Genomic DNA, 13,046 nt, shown 5'->3' with positions numbered 1-13,046 from the left:
GAATTTGTGGACCATTTTATAATTGATGGAGGGTTTTAGTTTATGAAATATTGTTTCACATGTAATCTTCTCGGATTATTTAATGAGGTAATTTTTAAAGGAGATTGCTTTTAGACAATGTCTATTGACATGCCACCAATCCCACCTGATCCTAGGTGGGTATTGGAGAAGTGAATGTTTAAGTACACACTTGCTAGCACTAGACACAGGGCTGGTGTGCAGATATTTTTTCATGTAGTAAACAGGAGTCCTCAGTGTGTGGGATGTTCAGGCTGCAATTCTTGCTTTATTGTATAAAAAATATGTTAAACCAGATTCAAATTTCTACATAAGTCAGCCAGATTATAAATATATTGAAATTGTATTTATATAGTGCTAACTACCCCATACGAGGCTTTGACGCGCTTTTCATCGAGTAGCACGCTACTCTTAAACTCAAAGAATTATTGGTGTGTTAGCATAGCGGAAAATGAGTTAATTAGTGGGGTGAACATGTGAGTCTGTTGATTAGATTGAATAGGATACTGGAGGCATAGAAGAAGGAAGTGTCTAGAAAGTTTTATTTGGGAGATCGTAGTCAGGAGATGAGATTTAAAAGGAGTAAAAAGGAGAGATGAAGGAGGGAAGAGTCTCTACTGCACGGGAAGAGGTCCACCCAAATGAATTAAACAATGGCTCATAAAGAGTCCACTCATTTTAAAGTACAACATGGAACTCACCCAAGGGTGACAAAGAGGTCACAAAGTGAAATGAATTACACATATCAATATACAAAAGTCTTTATTTTCTTTTTTTCTTATTTAGTTTATATACTTTTTGTTCAAAACATTAGATAACACCGTACATCAATAAATAATTACATAGACATTACATCAATAAATACACATCATATACTACCCCCACATCAACCTCTCAGATATACACTCTAGTCACATTCAGTCACACACACACATCCACAGATATACCATACTTAATACACATTCCTCAACGTAATCCCCAGAATGACACAAGGAGGGGACCCTGTAGGACCTTCGTTGCACACAGCCAGGAAGTCCAGATCGATAAGACAGGATCCAAAGTTCAAGTAACGCCAACGCGCATTTCGGTGCAAGGCCCAGATCTATGGGCGCACCTTCGTCAGGGCTTTCACGCCGAGGGAGAGGGGAAGACACAACACATAAAAGATACACCGGTGACCAATCTGTTCAGAAAAAAGAGTAAGATTTAGATTCAATAATCAGATATCAAGTTTGCTTGTTTACAGTTTTATGCTCCATAAAAACATTGAGTAGAGGCACAAAGGATTTCTAATACAGTCCCCAATTGAAAATATAGTTCATGTACATTTCACTCGATTAAATAATCATGTACAACTCAAACTGTATAGTTTTGTTTAAAAAAATCGACACCCATACAAGGTAAGCTCCAATGTTGAGAATAGGATAATAAATAAACAGTAATAATAAATAAAACCACCAGAATTAGCACACAGAAATCCCTAGATGCAAGAAATATCAAACATCACATTTCATCACATTGAAAAAGAGACAACAAACTTTCTATATACATTCTCCCACGGTCACATGGGTATCCCCAAGGAGATGGTATCCTCCTTCACTGAAATGGGTAAGGATTCAAATTTTCGTTTAAACATAAGGCCAGTTCCTATGAGGGCTCTACCATTTACACATTGCAGTGGCCACCCCATAAGTTCAAAATAGAGGGTTCCCATTTTACCTCAGCCACAATTTATGGATCCAAAAGGTTGCAGCTTAGTATATCACTAGTACGACTTAGCAGGCATGGATCCACTCGAAATCTAAATAAAACACGAAGGAAAAGTAGAGATATAAAGGTTTCAACCAGGATCACAGCTTCAAAGGGATTTGACTCAAACGCAGCGCCGCCCACACTCATCATATAGTCGGCGATTTACCTGCTAGGAACGTTTGTTTCTCCAATGATTTAGAGTCGATCTCACACGACTGGAACCTTCCGATTTCAAACGGTCCTTAGAGCGTTCATCTAAATAAAAGTGTACTTCAATAAATCATGCATCCTGATCCACAAATACCTAATAGTATCAGGACTGAGTACAAGTTAGGTCTAATTCTCGATGTTAGCTAGAGGGACAATGCATAGGATCCCGAATGTAAGACTGAAGGAAACTAGTTCGAGCAAGTTATAGACAAAGGGTTCGATGAAATTCCTAATTAGTACATACCGTGAGATAAACAGCAGAGGGGGTCATAGTTCTCAACCCACAATCGAGAGGAAAGTCTTCTAAAGCTTCCGCCCACAGATAAAAAACGTTGTATTCTATAAGGGACAACAAGAGCGCGGGTGATCGTTAAGGATATAACCACAAGTCACGCTTTCAAAGAAAGTGCTAACACCACAGTTATCTTAATACTTTAATCTCCGTAGCAGAATGGCTAGTTGTTGGAGAATTAAGTCGGAACAAAATGAAAAAAGGCTCCTAAAACAAATAACAGTTCCCTACAGCAGCCCGATAGCGTAAAGTGTTTTGCAAAATTAGCTAGCCGAGTGGTTAATCCACTAGTCATACTTGCGTTCTCACCTCAGATAGAGCGACGTAAGCCAAACTCTCCTCTCGTCAAACGGTCCCTGCAGGCGGCCAGCCTTATACCAAGCACCCCACCTAGCATGTTCCCGCCCTTAATAAGGGTGAAGAGGGCCCGCCTCTAATTCCGGGGTGGGAACACCTGGCCTCCCACTCTGAGGTCCAGGTGGTGCATAGTAAAACCCGGCGCAGATCTGAACGCCGGTCAGGTCACGAACAGACCGCCTCAATCGGTCCGCATTGTAAAACCCGGCGCAGATCTGAACGCCGGTCAGGTCACGAACAGACCGCCTCAATCGGTCTGCAAGAGAGAACACGTCGCACAAAGACCAGGGGAAGATTACATATCAATCCCTCAGTAGTATAAAGGGCAAACAGCCCAAACAACAGTCGCATATAAAGAGAGGCATCAAACCATTGTGCACACAAAACCAACTATGGGGGCTCACAAGGGTTTCATAGTTTATACCCTTATGCAGAGCATCTCAGATATTACAAGACAAGGGGATATCAAAGAAGCCTGATTCACCAGATTTGTATAGGGAATCTAGGCGGGAGAGAAGCTGACAGCAGCCTAGAGGTCGTTTTAATTTCAGAAGAGGACATATGGTAGAGCCACACAGACACATGGAAGTGGTAGAAAACGGCTTCACAAATAATGCAAAATAGAAACAAAGAGGGATTTACTGGATAGCATTTTCCCAAGGACAACTATCATTCAGTCCCCACTTAACTGCATCCAAAAGGAAAATCCAGAAAACCTCTCTTTTCTTCCTCAAAGCCGTCACATCCTTACCAGGAATGGCACGAATCTTTTCCAGAACAGACCATCTAAGATCAGAGTCACAATGGTTGGCAATGTTCCAGTGAGCTACGAGCGGAGCCCCGCTCTTCAGATTCCGAATACTTGACTTGTGCTCACTCATCCTGCACTCACGTCCAGTTTCTCCCACTTAGGGGAGCCAGCAGGGGCACACAATAACATAAATAATGTTACTGGTCCGACAATTGCTCATTTCCCTCAATTTAATAGTAGGATTACCAATCTGCAAAGTTCTGCCCGTCAGGGCCAGCGGGAGAGCATTACAATTCCCACAGCGGTGGTTCCCAATCACAGGGGGGAGACCAAACACTCTGATTTGCTTGGATGCCATTGTGTTTCCTACGGTTCCTCTAACTAGGTGGTTGCGCAGATTTTTGTTGCGCCGGAATGCAAAAATGGGTTTGGGTAGCTGCTCTTCCAAATCATTGGCATTAAGGATGTGCCACGATGAGTTGACAACTTGTCGGATTTTATTGTTCATCACTGAGTGCTTGGTAATGCAAACTAGGCAGTCAGAATTGGTACGGTCATGCTCAAGGAACAAGCTCTCCCTGTTGAAATACCTCGCTCTTTTGAACAAATCTCTTATCAAGCGGCGAGGATATCCCCTGCGGGACAATTTCTCTTTCAAAATGTCGGACTGAGCGAGAAAGTCACTCAACAGGGAGCAATTTCTCCTCAGTCGGAGAAAGGTCTCTAGAAAGGGATTACGACGATAATAGAAAAATGAGCTTTGGGATGAGTCAAAGAAAAGATACATGAGGGAAGAATCTAGAAAGGGTTATTTGGGAGATCATAGTTGTAAAATGAGTTCAGGGGTGAGCCAGGTGGGATAGAGGAGGGAAGAGTCTAGAAAAGGTTATTTTGGAGATCATAGTAGTAGTAGAATAAGAGTGGCCGTATAGGATATATTGAGACAGGTATAGGCTGAAACAGAGTAGTGAATTGGAGAGAATGAAAGTTTTTCTTCTTTTCTTCTACAGTAAGACTAAAAAAAGAAATATATAGAAACATGACTACCTAAAAGGGCATGCATGTATAAGGAAGATAATATATTATTTAAAGTTGTACAAACTCAGATTTTCAAGTGTTGCTGTACTTGATGCTAATTAATTTGTGTATTTTTTATAACACAATTGTTTCTCAGTATGATCTTTTCCTCAAATATTCAATAGTGAAGTACTTGTAGATAAACAAGTTATGATAACCTTTTACATATTTTGATACAGAAAACAGAGGCACACACGCATCTAATCAAAATAACTTCTACAAAAACTACACAGTGATCTATAAACATGTTTATTATAGAATATATAAAAAGGAAACAACAGAAGAAAAGCAACTTGAGGCACAAATGAGGAATGACTCCAGAACAGTCTCCAACCTCTCTGACTTACAACTCACAACCGCTGAAACACAACTCCTCTCCGTGGGCCTGAACTACTGCCATGAAAGCAGTTTTAATTACACCACCATCAGGATTGATATATTCAACTTCATCCGCAAACTCAAGCTCATAAAATTCTTCAAACAGAAACATGCGAGCAACCGCCCATCAGCTTGTGCCAAATCAACTGGACCCAATGTTGGCAACCTGCTGGTGTCTGACATTTCCACCATTTGCACATTAACAGAACTGGCATCTTCTGAGGAAAATGTCTCGATGCAACAGATGTTACACAATCAAATTGTGGCCAATTTGAAAAGTTCCTTCAAACTGCCGCCTACCTTCACGTTTAACATGCCTAGGGATGCCATCAACAATGATTTGATCATTGAGGAGCTCAAAAGCCTGCACCAGCGCAATTTCAAGCACAAGCACTACACGGACTTGATGAAGAAACTTCAAAGCAGAAATGATATTATCATGAATAAATTGGACAAGGGCAGTAATATCGTCCCAAGGCCCAAAGAATTGTACATGAAGGAAGCCCACAGACAACTTGATGACACCACATGCTACAAAGTTGCCATCATGAAGGAAGTAGCTGCAAGTGGAAAAGAACTCAAGACTAGTCTCAAGCACTACAGAACACAAGGTATCCTCAGCGAGGATGAGTTCAATTTCCTAATCAATAAATTTCCAGTGCTCCAAGTATTGTACTTCCTTCCTAAAGTGCACAAATGTACATCACTAGAGCCAGTACACCCGATCATCTCGGCACGTAAGAGTCTCTGCAAGAACATCTCCAAATATGTGGACTATTTCCTTCAAGAACTTGTGATTATCCTACCTACATACCTTAGACACATGTGTTAGTGACTTCTGTCTCAAAATCAACAATGTACCCTGGTCTGAGGATTGTGTGCTGATGTCACTTGACATCACATCGCAGTATTCGCCATTGTGATGGACTGGCCGCATGCCAACACTTCCTAGCTAAAAGACCTATCACTTGTCACAAGCACAATGAACACATCATGTTCCTAATTGAATGGTGTTTACAACATAACTTTTTTATGTTTGATAACAAGGTGTATCATCAGCTCAGTGGAGTTGCCATTGGGGCTTGCTTCTCCCCCAACTACACATGCTTACATGTGGGCTGGTGGGAGGAGCAGGTCCTCATGGTAAAATACGCTGATGCTTGGTCCAACAATATCCAGTGTTGGATGCGTTATATAGAGGATGTCTTTGTGGTCTGGAGGGGCACCATTGAGAGTGCTCAAGCTTTCATAGCCGAAATTAATTGCAATGAGTCCAATCTAGAGTTCAATGCCAACATGAGTACTGATTCTGTTAATTTTCTTGACGTGAAATTGTATGTCGCCAAAGGTACACTGAATTCCACCCTCCACAGAAAATCCACAGCTGGCAATTCCACACTTCATGCCTCCAGTTTCCACCCCAGGCACCTCATTGCGAGCATTCCAATTGGCAAAATGCTGCGCTTGCGCATAATCTGTAGCTCGAATGGGGATTTAATTTAATTCAGGGAGGCACACTCTAGATTTAAAGCCAGGGAATACGCAAAAAAGATATAATTTTTGCTACCAATAAAGTGCTGTTGCAAGGGAGATACCATGGTATCCACCATGGTAGATAGCACTGACACACAGAGTGAGATGTCCACCCAAGGCACAGTCAACACCCGCCTGATTATCGAACACAACCCTGAAGAACCAGCCATGAGGTCATTTGTCAACAAGCACAGGGGCATCATCAAATCGGACCCCACATTTTGGACCTGTGGTAGCACAGCGACCTGACATCACATACAGGAGAGCTTTCTCCATGCATTATGCAGTAGTCAGAAGTAGTCCCGGAATCACAACTAAAACTAACTGGTTATCGGGCATTAAAGGGTTTTTCAAGTGCAGTAGTTGCAGGGCGTGCAGATTTGGGACTAATACCAGCCAGGTCTTAGTTAGGTTCAGGAGTGAACCTATAGTCATCAAACACAGATTGACCTGCAGGACCGAATACACAGTCTATGTTTTCAAACGCAAATGTGGTCTTAGATACATGGGCAGGACCAAGTTGTAGTTACATATCCCCTTCCTACAACATCTGAGGGCAATAGTGAACAATGACCCCACATATCATGTCGTAAACATTTTAAGGAAGTCCACGTCAAAAATCTGGACTCGATATGAGTGAGGACCTGCATAACTTCCATTACATCCGTTGCATGTTTATCACCCACAGGAGGCACATTCTTCAGCACTTAGCCCCATACACCTCGCTCATTTGATTATAAAACATATGTTTCTGTGCCTATTTTATGTTCATTAGTACTGTCACTATGTTCCTAGTTTGGACCTTAGATACACAGTCAGTTCTCTTATGTATGTTAATTTCCTCTTGAAGAACAAGCCGGGATACACCACTCATTTTTGGCCAAATTATGCGCGTTTACATGTACTTTGCAGCTTCAATCTGCATTTGTTTCTCCCGCAATTGCGTCTTTATTTCCTGCATCTTCATTAACTCTCTGCATCCATTGCACTTCTGTTTGGTTGTCTTTTTAAAGCACTTTCATGTACAGTACACACACTAGATTTTAACCTACACATTTGAATTCATTAGTATTGGGTTCATCAGCACACTCCCAGTCTTCCCCTCCTTTTCTTTTATCTATTTTTAAACATTGTATATAGTCAGTGACTCTCACTTAGCAATACACCTTGTACTCAGCACATATTGGCAAGAGGTTTTCTTCTGGTTATACGTCTTTGATGTCTAACACTAAGCAGTTAGTTTGTTGGCATCAGTCCTTTGACTTCCAGCACTAAGCAGGTAGTATGTTGAGCTTTGATGTGACGACTTCCCTCAGTATGTGACTTTAGACCCATCCATTCAGTTTCCCTGTGCACTTCGGACCCACAGCATGCAGCACCACTTTTGCCCGATTCCCTTCTCCTTGTGAATTCATGTTTTCTGGCAGCTCCTTAGGTGCCACAAATCTTTCAAAGCTTTGGCCTTACTCACATCTGTGCAATCCCAGCGTTTCATTTCTGGCTTCGACTTCACACATCTTAGGAGATGTAGACATCCGTAATAGACTCCATAATAGATGTAGACAGGAAAGTTTATTTCATATACATGTCAAGATGACACGTTTCGACAGAAAGCCTGCAGACTTGATCACATAGCTCGTTGCAGTGAAGCACACAATATATATAGGGTAACAAGGTAGTGACTCTACTCTTTCCATACTTGAGTGACATGTAGTGTAATCCCCACGATATGCTGTAAATTCTCAGTGTCATTGGCCGATGAAAGCACACACCCTGCAGCAACGTCCAGACTCACATAAACAATAGACTTAAACATTGCGGCTGATGACATCAAATGTAAAATGGAAAAAAATGTGGCTGTAATACATGGAATTCAGCTGAAAAAACTGGGCCTATGCAATACCAATAACATAAGACAGCAAGAAACCCTTCTCCCAAATGTGTATGTGAGTGAGCGTGTGTATATATATATATATATATATATATATATATATATATATATATATATATATATATATATATTTTCACTGAAAAAACATAGGTTTCAGGGGTGTTATAGTTAGCTGAACATTTCACTCGTACAAAACCATTGAAATTCCTCCATTATAGTTAGTTGTACTAACTATAACTCACGCGCCCGCAATCCACTGTTGATGATGTCACATATTATATCATTCATGACATGGTCAGTTACATCACTGATGACATTACTGATGACATCTCAAATGACATCACTGATGACATCAATGATGGCATCATCCAGTGAACGTGGTTTGCTTCCATATTTAAAAAAGTATTATATATATAGGAATCTGCATTGAAGACTCAGTGGATGTATAAGTGTCTGGATGGAGCATTTAGTACTATGTGATTGACTGTCTCAGTGACTAATTTAAAGTGTCTCACTAAATATATAGGATAGTGATTTAATTCTGTGAATATCTGTATCACTCTGTCTCGTGTTGTGTAAACTACTGCATAACTTGGTTACTAGGTATGTGAAACTCTATATTTGTTTTTAATTAGTAAAGTGAGTATTTGGATGAGAGAGTGAATGTGCGTGTGGTTGGGTGGGAGGTGTGTGACCGCCCAAAGATGTTAAATAGTTGATTTAGTAGGTATATGAGGTTAAGACTGCATGTGGAAACGATTGTTTAGGTGAGTGAATCTCTTTATGGGTGTGTTGATAAGTAAATATATTTCTCAATGATACATGTCCAACAAAGTAGAAATATAAAAGGCAGTGTGTGTGACAGTTGCTGTATATAAATAAGTATACATAAGAGTCAGTGATTGTATGAGTGACTGTATGGATAACTGTATACTTGTAATAGTGATGAACACTAAATATGAGTAACCATCTATATGAATAAATAAACATGGTGTTTGTACAAGTGCATAGCTGAGTAAATGTAAGTATGATCTATTGTTTGCATAAGTGGGTAGGATGACTGCATAAGTGAATAGGAAGTGTGTTGGTGAGTAATGTCGATATAGGTATATAAGTATATTTAATAGTGTTCTATTGATCTTTCTCAACATGTATGAGTGAATCTATAGGTAAGTGTTTAGATATATGTGTAGATGTGCAAATCACTGAGTGGGTTTTTAGAAACTTGTATTGGTGTGTCAATGGTTTGAACATGGTACTCTATATTTTATAGTGGGTGATTAAAGGTTATACTAGTGTATGATGAGGTGTATCAGACTGTCACATGGATGATGTCATCAGTGATGTCATCAGAGATGTCACTGACCATGTCATAAATGATGTAATATGTGACATCATCAGCAGTGGATTGCGGGTGCGCAAGTTATAGTTAGTAGGAATTTTAATGGTTTTGTACAAGTGAAATATCCAGCTAACTATAACACCAAGTGAATTTCCAAGTTTTTTTAATGCTAATTCCTAACTATAACATGTATGAAACCTATGGTTTTCAGTGAATTTCGAAGGTTTTTGTAAATGACAATTTTTTTTTATATATTTTATTTTTTATATTATATAATATATTTTTAATATGAATTGAAAAAAAATGTTTTTAAATATTGAAACTCTAATATTGTTTTATTTTATTTAATATTTTGTAAAATATATTTATAATATTTTTTCATTGTTTTTTTTTTCAAAATATTTTTGGGGAGTCACGCACCCAAAGCGCACCTTTCACGATCACTACGCGGAACCTAGATGCCATTTTAGGATTGTTGTTTAGGATCTGCGTAGGGTGTGCAATGGGTGTGTATTTTCCTGCGTGATTGCTATGCAACCGGTACGCGACTCCAAGCGCATACGCGACATATACGTATTACGTTATGCGATGCTCGTGCGCTTCCGCGTGACACCATATACATGTTCGACGCGGTGGGTGCACGACTCCAGAGACATTTTTAATGTCTAAAAAGATATATATATATGTATTTAATATAAATATTAGGGCAAGACATTATCTGAGCTAATCATAAAAATAATATACTTTTATTTTTAATAAACCTATGTCACATTTAAATACAATTTCGCGAAGTCGCGTTGGGTTTGTGCTGCCTGTGCGCACACTGCGCAGACCCCATGTGGCCTGAAAAAAAGAGATTTGATTGGTTCATAACACTTCCTATTATAACTATTGAAGGACCCCACCCATTTCATTCATTCTTCTTAGACCTTCTTTGGAGTAACAACTCTACTGAGAAAAACCTTTTTTTGGGTCATTGCGCACCTGGTTTTGCTTTTGATTGAAAAACAATGGCTTCAGCACAGCAGCAATCATCTGATTCGGAACATTTGTGCATGAGCCTCCACGCCCTGAGAGGTATACTTCTATTGTGTGGACATTTTTTACAATTCCCGAGGGGCAAAGGAAAGTAACTGCAATGAAGGTAACTTGCAAAATCTGTAAAGCTGTCCTCTCACGTGGAGATCCAAGCAAAAAGTACTCTTGCTGGACCGCAAGTATGCTGAAACATTTGAAGTGTCTGCACCATGTCAACTTGGTGCACGAGGACTGCAGAAGACTACACGAGAAACCACCACCGGCAGTACCAAGCACTTCTGGGATGTCGCCATCCGTGCAACATCTGAACGTATATCCCCAATTCGCCAACCTCAAGATACACTATATTAAGTGTAACAGATTGCTTTGTTATGAGGAGCAGTCTGTGGACTTGATTTGCCGAGCATAGGAGAACCATTGGTGCTAGTTTAATTGTTTTGTTCCTCCAGTTGTCTTTTTTTTCCTTTTGAAAAAAAGACCCAAAAATCTAAAAATTGTTCAGAAAACCACACACAAAAATATAAAATCAAAAAAAAAAAAAGTTCTTTTCAGAACTAACTTCTCTGGTAAAAAAAGAGCTATATTTGTATGATAGTGTGTGAACGTTTAGACAAATGTATGTGCATGCATAATTGACTGAAAGAATGCATTAGTAGTGTATGGTGAATATATATGCGCAGAACTATAAGGAAGTGCTGCAGCATGACATTGTAAGCTCTTTAGCTGCAGTGTTCTGTGGTACTTCCCAAGCACAGGGTGCAACATATGTACATAAATATGTTGCAAGTCTATTCTTCCCTCTCCACTGCTGCTTAAAGTGCAGCCATGTGGTGACACAGGCACCCTTGCACCTTGGTGCAAGAATATCTGTGTCGAGTGGGGTTTGTTTATGTGCAGGAAGACACACCTACCTACATAAAAGCAATCAGTGAAGGCATATTTCTCCTTCAATGTATGTTGTGCATTGTAGCATATATTGAAAGAAAAAAAATGAGGAGAAATGAAAACAATTCTCCTTGTTGTGCCTTGCTACACCAATTGGAGGATGGTGCAGCATTCACACACATGTCCAGATTTATGATTTATGATAAATCTGGAGATGTGTCTTGTTCTATGAGTGTTCTGTGCAAACACGCACAGCAACACCTATAGAATGACCTTTCAATGCAAAGTGGTGTGTATGATGAGGTTGTATTTACTTGGAGGAGAAAAGGTACACAGAGTACCTTTTCCTCTCTTTGTAAATATGAAAGAGTGCCTTGCGCTATAACTATGTTACAAAAAGTGACATATTGTTGGCACAGGATGCTTCTAAATTTGCCCCATAAGTGCTTTGGTATTAGCAAACTGTTATAATAAGAACATATTGCTAGTAATTTTGTATAAAAAATTGCACGAGAGTGACATGAGGTAAGCACAGAGTTGTCTCCAAAAATGCTCAAAGAAGAATTATTGAAATGATTGCGGTATTTCAATAGGTACAATGGGAAATAATATGAACCAATCAAATCTTTTTTTTTCAGGTCACACGATATCCTATGACAGGGAGATTCCAAAACTATATAGGTAGAAACTGGGTGTTTTGAAGACTGTATTAATACTTTGTAGTTTCTTGCAGATCTGCTTGCATAGTATATAAAGAAATTAACTTGTACTAGGGTTAATGGCTAGGCCAATCCTTAACTATATGAGTAATAAGGAGAGTAATTTCAGTACTTCAAAGAGAGAACAAGATACATTTATAAGTACTTAGGTTTTGGCAAATTGATAGGACATGCTTATGGAGTGGTGAAGGGAAAGGATGGGGCCTCATGTGACATGTGCAAACACACTCTATGATGTGTTTTAAGTTAAGGAATTTAGTCTCTTTCAATCTGGAAAGTCCCTGGGTCCTACTAGCCCGCCATGTCTCTCTATTGAACACCATACAGCTGCATTGAAGAGAGGTAGTCCAAAGCCATGTCTCATTTTACACCTCTCTAAAATGCAACTCTCTGGCACTTTCTGCACATATCTGGTTGGTTAGTTGGCCCCCAGTGACACTCAGGATTCAAGGCAACTCACTCCCGTAACTTAAAACGCCCACAGGGCATCTTTCCACACATATCTACTCCGTACTTCCCCCCTTTCTTCACGTGTGTGCAAACACAGACCATTGTACATATGAATACTTAGTTAATCTTACCTTCACAGTAATAGAAATAAGAAAAGCTGCACATTTTATTCAGTTGTTTTTTGTAATTTAAATTTCTTGAAATTTCATGGTTAAGAATTAAGATCTGTAAAAGCGAAGAAATATTAGGGGCGTGGCTAAGATGGTGGCTTGAGCAGACGTGCTGCTCCGGAGCTCCCGCCGACGGCCTGTATCAGCTGTTCCTGCTACAGTCGGCCTACATCCTTGTGGGAA

The 13,046-nt window shown here is 39.8% G+C and overlaps 1 protein-coding gene across 2 annotated transcripts in view; it reads left to right on the top strand.

Moving 5' to 3' along the window:
• GALNT13 (polypeptide N-acetylgalactosaminyltransferase 13) overlaps nucleotides 1-13,046 on the top strand; it is a 1,171,447-nt gene that overhangs the window by 977,620 nt on the left and 180,781 nt on the right. The window lies entirely within an intron of this gene.

Source organism: Lissotriton vulgaris, chromosome 2_1 (assembly GCF_964263255.1).
Source record: "Lissotriton vulgaris chromosome 2_1, aLisVul1.2, whole genome shotgun sequence".
NCBI classification, from domain to species: domain Eukaryota; kingdom Metazoa; phylum Chordata; class Amphibia; order Caudata; family Salamandridae; genus Lissotriton; species Lissotriton vulgaris.
The sequence above is the reverse complement of the archived record's forward strand: the minus strand, read 5'-3'. Positions and strand labels throughout refer to the sequence as shown.